Genomic DNA, 12263 nt, shown 5'->3' on the forward strand with positions numbered 1-12263 from the left:
GTGCTCCATCATCTCAGGGGTCCTGAATCTCTTCCTGGGCCTCCTTGCTTCTCTTTTTGCCCTCTTCTGTCCATTTCCACCCAGCTGCCGGAGAGTCCTGTTAAATGTAAATCAAACTCAGGCCACTCCCCGACTCAAGTACTCCCATCTCACTTAAAGCAACAGCTGAGATCTTCCCCAGGGCTTGCAAACTGCCTCCAGATCTCTGTCTTCGTAGCTGACTACCCTGCCCTTGCCTCACTCCACTCAAGTCCCGTTGACCTGCTGGTCCTGGAGTAAGTCAGACACACTCTCGCCTTAGGGCCTTTGCACCTGCCATAACCCAAACGTCTGCATGACTCACTCCTTCCCTTTATTTTGGTCTTTACCCAAAAATCTTCCCTAGCTACTCCATCTGAAATTTCACAGACACACATGTATCCAGCATTTCACATCCGCCTTCCTGGCTTCATTTTTTATTCTTCCCAGCATCTATTACTGTCTAACGGAGCATATTTTACTTATTTATGTTTTTCTGGGTCTGTTTTCCTCTCCTAGAGGGCAGTTTGTTTGTTTTGCTCACTGCTGTGTTCCTGGTGTCTAGCACAGTTCCAAACACGTAATGGAGGCTCCATATGTTGAATGAAGGAATGAACCTGATCTTCATCTGGGATAATTTTTCTTTCTTTTTTTCTTTCCTTTTTTTTTTTTTTTTTTTTGAGACAAGAGTCTCGCTCTGTCGCCCAGGCCGGAGTGCAGTGGCGCGATCTCAGCTTACTGCAAGCTCCGCCTCCCGGGTTCACGCCATTCTCCTGCCTCAGCCTCCCGAGTAGCTGGGACTACGGGCGCCCGCCACCAGGTCCGGCTAATTTTTTGTATTTTTAGTAGAGACGAGATTTCACCGTGTTAGCCAGGATGGTCTCGATCTCCTGACCTCGTGATCCACCTGGCTCGGCCTCCCAAAGTGCTGGGATTACAGGCATGAGCCACCGCGCCCGGCCCATCTGTGATAATTTTTCTTTTGCCTGAAACGCATCTCCTAAGACAATGTTTTTCAACCTTGGCTCTACATTTGAATGGCCTGGGGCAAGCTTTTTTTTTTTTTTTTTTTTGAGTCGGAGTTTCACTCGTGTTGCTCAGGCTGGAGTGCAGTGGCGTAATCATGGCTCACTACAGCCTCCAACTCCTGGGCTCAGCTTCCCGAGTAGCTGCAACCACGGGCACGTGCCACCACACTTGGCTAATTTTTGTAGAGACAGGGTTTGGTCATGTTCCCCAGGCTGGTCTTGAACTCGTGGGCTCAAGAGATCTGCCCACCTCGGCCTCCCAAAATGCTGGGAAATGGTTGCTGTTGAGACATCATCACCTGTCAATCTAACTGCTGTTCTTTTTATAAACAATTTTATTGAGATATAATTTATATGCCATAAAATCCACCCACTTAAAATATACAATTTAATAGTTTTTAGTAACATTTACAGAATTGTGCACCCATCACCACAATCAAATTTTAGAACATTTTTGGCTGGGCATGGTGGCTCACACCTGCAATCCCAGCACTTTGGGAGGCTGAGGCGGGAGGATCACTTGAGGTCAGGAGTTTGAGACCAGCCTGGCCAACATGCTGAAACCCTGTCTCTACTAAAAATGCAAAAATTAGCCATAGCTACTGCGGAGCCTGAGGCATGAGAATTGCTTGAACCCGGGAGGCGGAGGTTGCAGTGAGCTGAGATCGCACCATTGTACTCCAGCCTGCATGATAAAGTGAGATTCCATAAGAGAAAGAAAGAAAAGAAAGAAGAAAGAAGGAAGGAAGGAAGGAAGGAAGGAAGGAAGGAAGGAAGGAAAGAAAGAGAAAGAGGAAGGAGGAAGGAGGAAGGAAGGAAGGAAGGAAGGGGAAGGGAAGGAAGGAAGGAAGGAAGGGGAAAGGAAAGGAAAGGAAAGGAAGGGAGGGAAGGGAAGGAAGGGAAGAAGGCAGGAAGGAAAGAAGGAAGGAAGGGAAGAAGTCAGGAAGGAAAGAAGGAAGGAAGGAAAGAAGGAAGGAAGGAAAGAAGGAAGGAAGGAAGGGAGAGAGAGAGAGTAAGAAAAGAGGGAGGGAAGGAGGGAGGGAAAGAGAAAGAAAGAGAGAGAAAGAAAGAAAATTTTTATCACCCCAAAATAGACCTGTACTCATTAGCAGACATTCACTCTTCCCCATCCTCCAACTGACAGCACTAATATACTTTATATCTCTATAGACTTTCCTCTTCTTGATATTTTATAGAAATTAGATCTTACTCATGGGCCACAGTGGCTCGTGCCAGTAATCCCAGCACTTGGGGAGGCCAAGCCAGGTGGATCGCTTGAGCCCAGGAATTCAAGACCAGCCTGGGCAACATGGTGAAACTCCATCTCTACAAAAAATACAAAAATTAGCCGAGTGTGATGGTGTGCACCTGTAGAGCAGTGATCACCCCACTGCACTGCAGCCTGGGTGACAGAGTGAGACCCTGTCTCAAAAAGAAAATTAGGCTTTGACAATATGTGAACCTTTGTGACTGGCTTCTTTCACTTGGCATAACATTGGGGTTTTCTTGACATAATGTTTTGAGGTTTATCCATGTGGTAGTAATGGGTATTTTTTGTTTTTTGTTGTTGTTTGGGGATTTTTTAAATTTGTTTTGTTTTTTGTTATTAGAATCTCTGATTCTTTTCCTCTGAGTGCTTTTAAGAATTTTTTTTTAAATATTTGTGGGTTTTTTTGCATTTTTACTATGATGCGTCTATGTGTGAAATTTATGGAGTTTCTTGAATTTGTGATTGGTGTCTGATTTCTGTCTCACTAATTCCCTCTTTAGCCATGCCTAATTTGCTGTTTAGCCCATCTTTTAAATTTAATTTTTGTGTATCTGTGTGTGTGTGACGGAGTTTCACTCTTATTGCCCATGCTGAAGTGCAAATGGCACGATCTTGGCTCACTGCAACCTCCACCTCCTGATTCTCTTGCCTCAGCCTCCTGAGTAGCTGGGATTACAGTCGTCTGCCACCACTCCTGGCTAATTTTTTGTATTTTTGGTAGAGACTGGGTTTCACCATGTTGGCCAGACTGGTCTTGAACTCCTGACCTCAGGTGATCCATGCGCCTCGGCCCCGCAAAGGGCTGGGATTACAGGCATGAGCCACCACACCTGGCCAACATTTTGTTTTGTAATCTGCATCTGATAATACTGATATGCAAACTCTGGGCATATTTGTTTCTGTCCATTTTCACTCCTATTGTCTTGTTTTCTCCTAATGACCCTGATGATTTATTATGGTCATGTACCATCAGCCCTGAGTTACCTGCACATACTTATATTGGGGGCAGCTATATTGTTTCAGGTTTTCTGGTCTCAGCCTTGGCCCTTCAGGGGAAGAGCTGGCATTCAACTTGAACACCCTTCACCTCAGTGAGTAGACTCTAATCATTCAAACTTGGGTTCCAATCTCAGTGCTACAGTTCACTATCTCTGTGACCCTGGACAAAGATTCCCCCATCTGGGCCTCAGTTTCTTTCTCTGTACAATGGTGATTATAATGGCTCCTCCCACATAGGCTGTTGTGAGAATCTGTACAAGTTATTAATTATTGATACATAGCAAATTTCCCAAAATTAACAGCTTAAAACAGCAATAAACATGTATGCTATTACACAGTTTCTGTGGGTTAGGAGCTGAGGAGCAGCTACATAGATGGTTCTGACTCAGGGTCTCTCATGAAGTTGTAGTTAAGATGTCAGCTGGGGCTGCAGTCATCTGAAGGCTTGACTGGGGCTGGAGGATCGACTCAAGAAAGCTCTCTCATGTGCCTGGGTGGTGCTGGTTATTTGCAGAATGCCTACGTTCCTCACCACGTATACGTTTCCACAGGGGTAATTGAGTGTACTCACAACATGGCAGCTGGCTCTTCCCAGAGCAGATGATCCAGAAAAGCAAAGCAGAAACCATAACATATTTTATGACCTAATCTTAAAAGTCATACTTTCTCATTTCACAATATCCTATTAATTACACCGGTCAGCCCAGCTCAGGATAGGGCGGAACTGTTCAAAGGCGTGAATACCAGCTAGTGAAGGCCACTGGGGGCCATTTGGCTGTCACATATGAAGTGAGATGATGTAGGTAAAGCACTCAGAGCCATGTCTGGGATGTGCTATGTGTTCATCCCAATCAGTGTCCTGGCTTTGCTCTAGGCAGTTGGAATCTGTACAGGAACAACTTTTATTCAATCATTCCACAAACATTTATTGAGCACCCCTGTGTACCAGGCACTGTTCTAGGAACTGGGGGAACAGTTATAAACAAAACATAGTCCCTGGCCTTGTGAAACTCAAAAAAACATAAAATACACTGCCTGGTGGTGCTCAGCGCTATGAAGAACCATAAAGCCAGGTAAGGGAAGAGAGAACAATGAGGAAATGAGGCCTGGGTGTCTTTCTCCATGGTTCTGGTATAACTGTAATGGTGGCTTAGATTCTGACCTCTGCTAAAGCCCTCCCTCCCCTGTGAGTGCATCCTGGCATCACAGGCATGTAAAATTTATACCCATTTTACATCTAGGCTAAAATCAAACTGGTCCAGAGAAGAGCTGAAATAAGATTTGAGTCCCCAAGGAGTCCGAATTTCTTCAAATACAGAGGTTCTCCAACTTGGAGGCCCAGCAGCATCACCCAGGAAGCTTGTTAAGATGCAGGAGCCCAGATGTTCTGACTCTCTAGGTTGGGGGAGGGTCCAGGGATCTGCATTTTAAACAAGCACCCCAGGGATGGATGCAGGAGATCAACCAATCACATTTGAGAAATGTTCTGGTTGTGGGTAGTTGTCATGCCTGTAAACCCAGTGCTTTGGGAGGCCAAGGCAGGAGGATCATTTAAGGCCAGGCACTCAAGACCAGCCTGGGCAACATAGTGAGGCCCCTGTCTCCACAAAACAAATTTTTTAAAAATTAGCCAGGTGTGGTGGCACTCAACTTGTGCTCCCAGCTACTCAGGAAGCTGAGGTGGGGGGATAGCTTGAGCCCAGGTGTTCAAGGCTGCAGCGAGCCATGATCATACCACTGTACTCCAGCCTGGGTGGCAGAGTGAGACCCTGTCTTTTTTTTTTTTTTTTTTTTTTTGAGATGGAGTTTCACTCTTGTCACCCAAGCTGGAGTGCAATGGTGCGATCTTGGCTCATTGCAACCTCTGCCTCCCGACCCTATCTTTTTTAAAAAAAGACACCCTGTTCTGAGGGCTTAGTGGCCAGGCAGGGCTCTAGGTCCAGCCTCAAGTGATGGATAGGGCTTAGCCATGCAGAAAGAAGAGGAACAGCTGGAGATCTAGAGACACCAAGCAATTTACCCAGGGGCATACAACCTGTAGGGACAGTTTTAGGTGCATATCATCTTATTTGATCAAATATATCTCATGTTGTACAGTAGTTCCCCACTCCCACCCCCATGATCTGTGGTTTTGCTTTCTGCAATTTCAGTTACCTGCAGCCAACCACGTGATGAAATCTCATGCCATCCTGCACTATTCCACCTAGGATGTGAATCATCCCTTTTCCACTGTATCCGTATTGTAGACGTTATCCACCGTTAATCATCAACATCATCTGCTCCTGACATCCAACCATGGTCATTGTCACGGCTTCATGATCCTGGATCTCCCAAAGGAGATGATTCTCCTATTCTCCTTCTGACGTATCGTCAGGTCAGTAAGTAGCCTAATGCTAGATCACAATGCCCATGTCCATTCATTTACCATCCATCTCATCATGTAGGCATTTTATTATCTCATCATCACAAGAAGGGTGAGTACAGAGCAATAGGACATTTTGAGGGAGAGACACGATTCACAATAACTTTATTACAACATACTGTATAACTTTCTATTTATTGTTTAAACTCTTTTTTTTTTTTTTTTGAGACGAGTCTTGCTTGCGCAGGCTAGAGTGCAGTGGCCGGATCTCAGCTCACTGCAACTCCGCTCCGGTTCACGCATTCTCCTGTCTCAGCTCCGAGTAGCTGGGACTAGCGGCGCCACCTCGTCGCGGCTAGTTTTTTGTATTTTTTAGTAGACGAGACGGGGTTTCACCGTATAGCCAGGATGGGTCTCGATCTCCTGAGCTCATGATCCGCCCGTCTCGGGCTCACGCAAAGTGCTGGGATTCACAGGCTTGAAGCCACGCGCCCAGCTTTTTTTTTTTTTTTTTTTGAGGTGAAGTCTCACTCTGTTGCCAAGCTAGAGTGCAGTGGCCTGATCTCGGCTCACTGCAAACTCCACCTCCTGGGTTCAGGTGATTCTCCTGCCTCAGCCTCCCAAGTAGCTGGGATTACAGGCATGTGCCACCACGCCCAGCTAATTTTTGTATTTTTAGTAGAGACGGAGTTTCACCATGTTGGTCAGGATGGTCTCGATCTCTTGACCTCGTGAGCCGCCCACCTCAGCCTCCCAAAGTGCTGGGATTACAGGCGTGAGCCACTGTGCCCGGCTGTTGTTAACTTTTAATTTGTAAGAGTTTAATTTACAAATTAAATTTTATCATAGGTATGTGTATATAGTAAAAAACATGGTATATACAGAATTCTATACTATCTGTGGTTTCAGGCATCCACTGGGGGTCTTGGAATGTATCCCCCCTGGATAAGTGGGACCATTGTACGTTGAAAAACAAGACCACACATTATTTTCAGCTCCTCCCATCAAGAGAAGGAATCTATTTGCCTACATCCTGAATTTGACATGAAATTTGACACGCTATTTGATATGCTTTGATGCTAGTGCAGCTTGAATACTGGAATTTGTCCTCTCTTGTTGCTTTCTGAAACTCTGAGACCACCATAGGAAGGAGTGGGCTATGCCTATTGCAGGATGAGGCCATGTGGAGCAGAGAAGAGTCTTCCTGGCAAGGTAGACATTTGAGCTGCTTGCTGCCTGCAGCTGCAGGAGTGACCCAGCAGAATTCAGCCCAAATTGTCAACCTACAGGATCATAAACTACTGTTTGGGGTTTGTAATGCAGCAGACTGACATGGCCTTGTTACTGGTGGAGAATCTTCTTCCTCCCTTCACTAGGGGCAAATTTTCCTTAGTCATGGTAATTAACACTATCTACCAGACAAACTCCAAATCTGAAAGACTTAACACAAGAAGCTTTATTCCTCACTCAGTGAAATCCAAGGTGGATCTGGTGGTTCTCCTCCAGCTTGTAGCTAAGGGAACTCATAGCCGAAAGGTGGCTGTGGCAGGGGAAGAGAGGGATGAGGCTCACCAGCTCTCCATTGCTTCAGCCTGCCACTCCTACACACACCCCATTGGTCAGAACAAGTCATGTGAGTGTAACGGAGGCTAGAAAATGTAGGGGTGCTGCTGAAATATTGAGATGCCCGTCTTTGCCACAACGAACTTCCACAAATATACTTAGCTGTGTCATTTGTATGGTTATCTGTTTAACATCTCTTTCCTCTATTAGACTGCGAATCCTTGAGGGCAGGAGTACATCTGTCTTGCATGGCACCTGGCCTATAGTAGGCATTCAGCAATGTTGTTGACTTGCTAAATGAGTGAATAATCTGGCAGGTCACAATAGGATCTTTTGTGTTCAGCCCCCCGTGGCAGACATTCCTCAAGTAATTTTCTAATAGTCCTTCCCTTTCAGTAATATACATGTACTAATTTGATAATGTAAAACTCTTATACAATGATGACTAAATGAAGACAAGTAGAACATGAAAGTCCTCACTAATTAGGGTCAGGGGTGTGGTGACATCCATTATTTGATAAGAGTGAATATTACATTTTATTATTATTTTGAGACAGAGTCTTGCTCTGTCGCTCAGGCTGGAGTGCGGTGGTGCAATCTTGGCTCACTGCAATCTCTGCTTCCTGGGTTCAAGTGATTCTCCTGCCTCAGCTTCCCAAGTAGCTGGGATTATAGGCACACACCAACATGCCTGGCTATTTTTTATATTTTTAGTAGAGATGGGGTTTCACCATGTTGGCCAGGGTGGTCTTGAACTCCTGACCTCAAGTGATCTGTTGGCCTCAGCCTCCTAAAGTGCTGGGATTACAGGCATGAGCCACTGCTCTGGGCCGATATTGCATTTTTAATGGGCAGTTTTCATGTGGCTGCATCTGTGCATGTTGCGGGAAGTCAGGGACCCTGAATGGAGGGACCAGCTGAAGCTATGGCAGAAGAACATAAATTGTGAAGATTTCATGGACATTTATCACTTCCCCAATCAATACTCTTGTGATTTCCTATGCCTGTCTTTACTTTAATCTCTTAATCCTGTCATCTTCGTAAGCTGAGGATGTATGTCTCCTCAGGACCCTGTGATGATTGCATTAACTGCACAAATTGTTTAAACAATATGAAATCTGGGCACCTTGAAAAAAGAACAGGGTAACAGCGATGTTCAGGGAACAAGGGAGATAACCATTAGGTCTGGCTGCCTGAGAGCCGGGCGGAACAGAGCCATATTTCTCTTCTTTCAAAAGTAAATAGGAGAAATATCGCTGAGTTCTTTTTCTTAGCAAGGACAGCCCTGAGAAAGAATGTGTTCCTAGCGGGAGGTCTCTGGGAATGTCTGTCTTTTACGGTTGTAGATAAGGGGTGAAATAAGCCCAGTCTCCCGTAGCGCCCCAGGCTTATTAGGACGAGGAAATTCCCACCTAATAAATTTTGGTCAGACCGGTTGTCTGCTCTCAAACCCTGTCTCCTGATAAGATTTCATCAATGACAATGCGTGCCCAAAACTTCATTAGCAATTTTAATTTTGCCCCGGTCCTGTGACCTTGCCCTGCCTCCATTTGCCTTGTGATATTTTATTCCCTTGTGAAGCATGTAATCTCTGTGACCCATACCCTATTCGTACACTCCCTCCCCTTTTGAAAATCGGTACTAAAAACTTACTGGTTTTGCGGCTTGGGGGGCATCATGGAACCCCCGGATACCCAGCTTTAAAATTTCTCTCTTTTGTACTCTTTCCCTTTATTTCTCAGACTAGCCAACACTTAGGGAAATAGAAAACAACCTACATGAAATAACATTATTGGGGGTGGGTTCCCCTGATATCTGGCACGCCAATGTGGTTTTTTCTTTTTCCCAAGTGCATGTGGGAACCCGATTCCCTTTGGTAGGTGCAGAGAAACGCCATCGGTTTGGTCCACTGAGACACTTGTTCGACTCCCTGACGACTGGTGAGTAGTCTCTGGGTCACGCGGAGTCTAAACATCATGCTTATCTCTGCTATATTAAACTCCTGTTAAAACAGGGTGGTGTCCAAGTAACCATGGAAAATATGGTCACTCTATTCAAGGCAGTGGAAAAATACCATCCTTGGTTTCCTGAAAAAGGAACCTTAGATGTAGAACTATGGGATCCTGTTGGCGCAACATTCTGGGAACTGGTCTCCACAGGGAATTATGTTCCCATCACAGGGGTGATTGGGCCTTGGTATGTGCCGTCCTGATGACATACCAATCCCATGACCCCCGATAGTTACCACAGTTTTCTGAATCTGACGACCCTCCACCTCTTCCTCAACCTCCCTCTCCCGCGTGGCCTTCGTTATCTGATCAGCCTCTCCCTTTAGCTACTCCTCCCCCACCTGATGATGTTGAGAATTTGATGTCTAACTCCAGTGACTCTGGATTGTGGTCACCCCCTGATGATCTTATTTCTTTTCACGAAGAGCCGGTACTTGTAGCTCCCGCGCCCTGACTCACACAGCCCAGGACCATATATATGCTAATTCTTCTCTCTTCAAACCTCCAGAGTCACCTAATGGCTCCAGGACCAAACTACAATTTACCTATAATTCTTCAGGCCCTCACCCTCCTGTAGTTTCGGTTCCTCAACCAGTCACTTTGCCATCCACTCAGCCTGCTTCTCTGTACCCTTCTTCACACATGGACGCCAGTAATCACCAGTAGACTTCTGCTCCTTCTGCTCCCCCAGTATCTGCAGGCTTGTCAAAAGTTCCTGCTTCAAGGCAAAACCAGAGGAGTCTTTTTCTATGTTGTGGGGTCTTGGATGAGTCTTCTGCTCTCTCTAAAGCTCATTTGTCTTTTTTTTTTTTTTTTTTTTGAGACGGAGTCTCGCTCTGTCACCCAGGCTGGAGTGCAGTGGCCGGACCTCAGCTCACTGCAAGCTCCGCCTCCTGGGTTTACGCCGTTCTCCTGCCTCAGCCTCCAAAGTAGCTGGGACTACGGGCGCCCGCCACCTCGCCCGGCTAGTTTTTTGTATTTTAGTAGAGACGGGGTTTCACCATGTTAGCCAGGATGGTCTCGATCTCCTGACCTCGTGATCCACCCGTCTCGGCCTCCCAAAGTGCTGGGATTACAGGCTTGAGCCACCGCGCCCGGCCAAGCTCATTTGTCTTATCTGTAAAATGACAGGAGCATCTACCTCACTGGATTGTCTTGAGGAGTAAATGAGTCTCTTTGTGCAATGGAGTAAAGTGTTGGCATGGTACATGCCCTTGGCAGCCCTCCCATTCCCCTTGCTCCATTGGTAGGTATCAGGCCAACACTCAGCTTGGAGGGAGCTGAGACAGGGTCTGTTGGAAGCTGGGAGGGGCAAGATAGAGGTCAGGGGCTGCCCCACGAGACCCTAAACACAGCTAGGCCCTGTTCTGGGAAATGCTGGGTGCACAGAGATGAGACTGACTTGTCCCTGTCTGCATCAGTTAGCTTTTGCTGTAAAACATAATAGCCTAAACTTAGTGACTTAAAATCACAATGATTGGCCTGGTGTGGTGGCTCATGCCTGTAATCCCAGCACTTTGGGAGGCCGAGGTGGGCGGATCACCTGAGGTCAGGAGTTGGAGACCAGCCTGGCCAACATGGGGAAACCCTCGTCTCTACTAAAAATATAAAAATTAGCCGGGTGTAGTGGCGTGTGCCTGTAATCCCAGCTACCCGGGAGGCTGAGGCAGAAGAATCGTTTGAAAATCTGAGAGGCAGAGGTTGCAGAGAGCCAAGATCACGCCACTGCACTCCAGCCTGGGTAACAGAGTGGAGACTCTGTCTCAAAAAACAAAACAAAACAAACAAACAAAAAAAAAAACAATGATTTTATTTAGCTCAATTAGCTAATGACCTTGCGGGTCACTGGGCAATTCTAGTATGGGCCAGCCTGGGTCAGATGATCCAGGGTGGCGGCTCTCGAGTATCTGCAGTTAGCAGGCTGTTGGCTGGGCCTCCGCACTTCTGCACATTATTTTCCCTACCATCTCCTCCCTCTTTGAACCTGGTTTTGCTCAGGAATCACTCCCCCTCCATATGACGCACGAGCTCCACCTACAGCTCGAGGAGTGCCATGGTTAGTGTAAGCATGTGCCCCACGAAAGTAAGCTGGTGATTGGTCAGAAACAGCAAGTGATGCAATTCTGACCAATGAGAAGTGTGGGAAAGTCAGTCAGCAGCGCTTCTGGGAAAGTTTCCTCCATCCCAAGAAAGAGATGTGGGAGCAACTTTTTTTTTTTTTGAGACAGAGTCTCGCTTTATTGCCCAGGTTGGAGTGCAGTGGCGCGATCTCGGCTCACTGCAACGTCCACCTCCTGGGTTCAAGTGATTCTCCTGCCTCAGCCTCCCCAGTAGCTGGGACTAAAGGCGCACACCACCACGCCCAGCTAATTTTTGTGTTTTTAGTAGAGATGGGGTTTCACCATGTTGGTCAGGCTGGTCTCAAATTCCTGACCTCGTGATCTGCCCACCTTGGCCTCCCACAGTGCTGGGATTACAGGCGTAAGCCACCACGCCCAGCCAGGAGTAACTTTTATTGTGGGCTTATTGCACCAGGCGCTGCTTGTTCTAATTGCTTTACACAAAATAAGTCATTCAGTTCTCATAAGTTAGGTACTATCATTGTCCCCCATTTTACAGATGAAGAATCTGAGGCACAGAGTGGTTAAGAAACTTGCCAAGGGTCAAATGGTTATTGAGTGCTGGAGCCAGGATTTAATTCCGGGCAGCCTAACTCCAGAGTTCTGAGTTCTCAGGTATTACAGTGACCCCTGGCTTCTTCCTCTGGTCATGGACCTCTTTAATGTGCTGCAGCCATTGGGCCAGCAGTCTCAAGGGACAATCCAGCCAAGAGACAAAGGGAGCCTGGAGAGCCGGGGTCCCTGCCCACAGCTTTGGGAGTTGAATGGACCAGCACTGAAGCTCACCCTATCTGCTGACTTATTGCTTTCTGTGAAACATATTTCCATCTTGTTGAAGCCATTTTGACTCAGAAAGTACCCTAATAGAGACACTGCTGCTGCCAGAAGAAACAG

Source organism: Rhinopithecus bieti, unplaced genomic scaffold, assembly GCF_001698545.2.
Source record: "Rhinopithecus bieti isolate Rb0 unplaced genomic scaffold, ASM169854v2 scaffold_27016, whole genome shotgun sequence".
Classification (NCBI taxonomy): domain Eukaryota; kingdom Metazoa; phylum Chordata; class Mammalia; order Primates; family Cercopithecidae; genus Rhinopithecus; species Rhinopithecus bieti.